The sequence below is a fragment of the Lipotes vexillifer genome, unplaced genomic scaffold, assembly GCF_000442215.2.
Source record: "Lipotes vexillifer unplaced genomic scaffold, Lipotes_vexillifer_v1.1 scaffold7, whole genome shotgun sequence".
In the NCBI taxonomy this organism is placed as follows: domain Eukaryota; kingdom Metazoa; phylum Chordata; class Mammalia; order Artiodactyla; family Lipotidae; genus Lipotes; species Lipotes vexillifer.
Window position 1 is genome coordinate 376,687 of NW_006792683.1, and position 5,020 is coordinate 381,706.

Genomic DNA, 5,020 nt, shown 5'->3' on the forward strand with positions numbered 1-5,020 from the left:
AGTAAAACCAATAGCTAGTGGGAAGCAGCCGCATAGCACAAGGAGATCAGCTCCGTGCTTTGTGACCACCTAGAGGGGTGGGATAGGGAGGGTGGGAGGGAGGGAGATGCAAGAGGGAAGAGATATGGCGATATATGTATATGTATAGCTGATTCACTTAGTTATAAAGCAGAAACTATCACACCATTGTAAAGCAATTATACTCCAATAAAGATGTTTAAAAAAAAAGAATCATAGACCAATGAAATAGAGAGCCTAGAAAGAGAAACATGCATATATGGATATGTGATATAGGAGAAAGGTGGTACTGCAGAGCAGTGTGGAAGGCACGGACTTTTCAATAATTGAAGTTGGGCAATTTGACATTCACAAGGAAAAAAGAAATGAGACTTAACCCCAACTCACACCATACACAAGAACCAGTTCCAGGAAAATGATACAATTATATGTGAAAAGTAAGATAATAAAGTTTTAGAAAGTTAAAATAGGAGACTATCTTCTTGACCTTGAAATAGGGAGATACATTTTAAATAGGATACATAAAGTATCAACCACAAAGATTGATAAACTGAACATTATAATCAAGATATTCTTAATACCATTTAAAAAGTGAAAATCCCAGCTACAAGGTGGGAGATGTTTGCAATACATACAGTTGTTCCTTGGTATCCCCAGGGGATTGGTTCCAGGACTCCTTTCAAATACCAAAATCCACAGAAATGCAAGTTCTTCATACAAAATGGTGTAGTATTTGTATATAACCTACACACATCCTCTGGTATACTTTAAATCATCTCTAGATTACTTATAATACCTAATACAATGTAAATATTTGTAAATACAATGTAAATGCTATGTAAGTAGTTGTCAGCATGTGGCAAATTCAAGTTTTGCTTTTTGGATATTTCTGGAATTTTTTTCCCCAAATATATTCTATCAGTGTTTGGTTGAATCCATGGATGCAGAGCCTGTGAATACGGAGAGCCGACTGTATACTCAACAAAGGATTCACTTCCAGAGTATACACAGAACTTGTAAAATCAAGAAGAGAAAGTCCCCAAAGAGGATATCCAAAAGGTTTAAAAAAAAATAGGAACACATACTCAACCACAACAGCCATCTAGAAAATGCAAAACTATGCACCAACCACAATGGTTAAAGTTAGAAGACTGACAATACCAAATGTTAGCAGGTATATGGAGCAATGGGAACTTTTATATACTGCTCGTGATACAGTGACTTCAAATAACTGTTAGGTGTTACCTACTAAAGTGTGTGCTCTGTGTGTGTGTGTGTGCACACGTATTTGTGTATAACTTACAACCTAGCAATTTCATTCCTAAGTATATATCTGTGCACATGTTTACCAAAAGACAAGAAAGTTCTATAGCAGAATTATTTGTAAAACCCCCAAACTGAAAAGAATCTCAATATCCACATACTGGTGATAGTTATCTACAGTGACATACAAGAATATGAATGAGTCACAGGAACATAATGTTGGGCAAAAGAAGTCAAACACAAAAAAATACATACATTATGATTTCATTTATGTGAAGATTAAAAAACAGGAGAAAAATTAATAATGTTTAGGATGCATTCATCACTTTTAAAATGATGAAGGAAATCAAGAAAGCAATTACCAGAAAGTCAAAATAGTGGTGTTAAAAGATAAACTGAGGAACATCAACATTTTGAAGAGTGTATTTGAGCAAACATTCATTCCAATAAGAGCAACGCCAAACTGAAAATGGTTCGGTGCGCTCCTGTCAGGAGTTAGGGGAAAGGCTTTTTTTTACAGGGCAGATAGGAAACAAAGCAAGGAAATTATTTGATTGGCTATAGCTTAAGCAATTGCCTTATTTGGGAAAGCCTAGTTAGCTGTTTGTGACTGGTTGTTCTTAGATTTCAATTTCTTCCTTCAATGCATTTATGGGACTCTGCCTGAGGTTTCAGTTTGCTTTCTTAGGCTGACAAGCATTAGGGCCACTCAGTCTAATGACTTCTTTGATTACTTTAACAGTGGTTACTTCTGAGGGTGGGAGAGGGAGGGAGAAATCATTGGAAGAGGATATGAGAGGGGCTTCTTGTGTCCTGGCAATGTTGTAGTTTACCTGGGTGATTGCATAGGTGTTAGCACTGTGATAATTCATTAAGTTGAATATGGTCTGTTTTGTATACTTTTCTGTGTGCTCTTCACAATGAAAGAGTAATCTATTTATCCACGTATGAGTCAGGTAGCTAGGAATAAGTCTTACGAAAGATGAATAAGACGCTTTTGGGAAAGGCATTAAAGGAAATTTGAATAAATGGAGATATGCCAATTTCATAGTTTGGAATACTCAATATTGTAAAGGTGTCAATGTTTCTCAAATTAATCTGTAGCAGTGCTGTCCAATAGAAACATAATGTGAACCACAATTGTAATCAAATTTAATTTTGTTAATTAGCCACATTAACAAAAAGAGACAGGTAAAATTAATTTTAATAATGTATTTTACTTAATCCAATATATCCAAAATATTATTTTAAAATGTAATCAATATGAAAATTATTAATGAAATATTTTATTCTTTTTGTCATATTAAGTCTTTGGAATCTGGTGTGTATCTCATGCTTACAGCACATCTCAATTCAGACTAGTCACCACCTCAAGTGCTCAACAACCACAGGGACAGCATAGATCTATCTAGACAATGCAATCTGAATCAAAGTCCCAACAGAGTATCTTGTGGCATTTAACAAGCTGAGCTTAAAATTATATGGCAGTTTGGGCTTCCCTGGTGGCACAGTGGTTGAGAGTCCACCTGCTGACGCAGGGGACACGGGTTCGTGCCCCGGTCTGGGAGGATACCACATGCCGCGGAGAGGCTGGGCCCATGAGCCATGGCCACTAAGCCTGCGCGTCTGGAGCCTGTGCTCCACAACAGGAGAGGCCACAACAGTGAGAGGCCCGCGTACCGCAAAAAAAAAAAAAAAATTATATGGCAGTTCAAAAGCCAAAAATAGCCAAGTACCTACTGTAAAAGAAGATGCAGATGTTTCCCTACCAGATATCATTTATTAAAAAGATTAAGTAATTAAATCGGTGTAGAACTGGTTACAGACAGAGACAAATAGACTCAGGGAACTGAATAGAGCCAACAAACAGACCCAATTGAAAAGGTCTTTCAATAAATGGTGCTGTGGTAACTGACAATCCATTTGTTTAAAAAAAGAAAAAAAGGAAAGAAACTGGATTCCTTATACCATACTTAAAATTCATACTTAAGGATTTAAAGACTTAAATGTGAAATGCAAATATAAAAAGCTCTGAGAATGAAGTATAGGCAAGTATGTACACAAATTCAGGGCAGGAAAGGATTTCTTAAGATGTAAATGATTTATAGCTTTGACTATGTTAAAATTAAGAACTTCTGGGAGAAAATATTTGTGATGAACATAGCCAACAAAGGACTAGTGTCTGGAATATATATATGGAACTCCTACTACTAAAGACAAACAAACAAACATACAATCCAACAGAAAAAGGGGCAAGAAATAGGCACTTCATAAAAGTTCAAATTGCCAAGCAAAAGCATATGAAAATATGCTTGAATGCTTTACAAGATACTAATAAAAAAGTAAAAAGCAGAGTAACAGGAACATCCATGCATTGATGGTTGAAATGTAAATGGATACAATCACATTGGAAATCAGTTTGGCGCTAATCTAGTAAACAGGAACATATCTAATAACCTAACAATGTCACTCCTAGGTTACTTACCCTAGAGAAACTCTTGTACTTATGCAGCAAGAGATGTACAAGAATATTTATAAACAATATTTTTTGTAACAGCCACAAACTGGAAAGAACTCAAAGGATCATCACCATAAATAAAAAGAATAAATTATTTTTATGTAATGGAACACTATACAGCAATGGAAAGGATTAACTACAACAGATGATTCTTAGGAACATAATTAAATGAAAGAAGCAAGTCACAAACAAGTACAGTATGGTTTCACTTATATAAAATACAAAGTCAGGCAAAATTAAGTGATTTTATTTTATTTTATTTTTAAATTATTTATTTATTTTTGGCTATGTTGGGTCTTTGTTGCTGTGCGCGGGCTTTCTCTAGTTGCGGTGAGCGGGGGCTACTCTTCGTTGTGGTGCGCGGCTTCTCATTGTCATGGTTCCTCTTGTTGCGGAGCACGGGCTCTAGGCGCACAGGCTTCAGTAGTTGTGGCACATGGGCTCAATAGTTGTGGTTTGTAGGGTCTAGAGCTCAGGCTCAGCAGTTGTGGCGCACGGGCTTAGTTGCTCTGTGGCATGTGGGATCTTTCCGGGCCAGGGCTCGAACCCATGTCCCCTGCAATGGCAGGTGGATTCTTAACCACTGCGCCACCAGGGAAGCCCTGATATTTTAAAGATACATTTTTAGGAATGCCATGCATAGGTTTTATAAATTTTATTTATTTTTAAAATAAATTTATTTTGGCTGTGTTGGGTCTTCATCGCTGTGCGCGTGCTTTTTCTCTAGTTGCGGCAAGCAGGGGCTACTCTTCGTTGTGGTGCGTGGGCTTCTCATTGCGGTGGCTTCTCTTGTTGCGGAGCACGGGCTCTAGGCACGTGGGCTTCAGTAGTTGTGGCTCGTGGGCTCTAGAGCACAGGCTCAGTAATTGTGGTGCACGGGCTTAGTTGCTCTGAAGCATGAGGGATCTTCCTGGACCAGGACTTGAACCCGTATCCTCTGCACTGGCAGGCAGATTCTTAACCACTGCACTACCAGGGAAGCCCACAGGTTTTAAAATTATAAAGAAAAGCAATGATTATCACAAGTCAGAATAATGACACTCCTTGAGTGGAGGACCCAATAAAGAAAGGATGGACATACAAAATGTTGTTAAATCATGGTCGATGTTCTGTATCAATTCATGTGGTGGTGACATGGATGCTCACCGTATTCACACTTCCATAGTTATATTTCACAGTGTATTAACATAAAATAAAAATATCATATTAAATTTTTAAAAC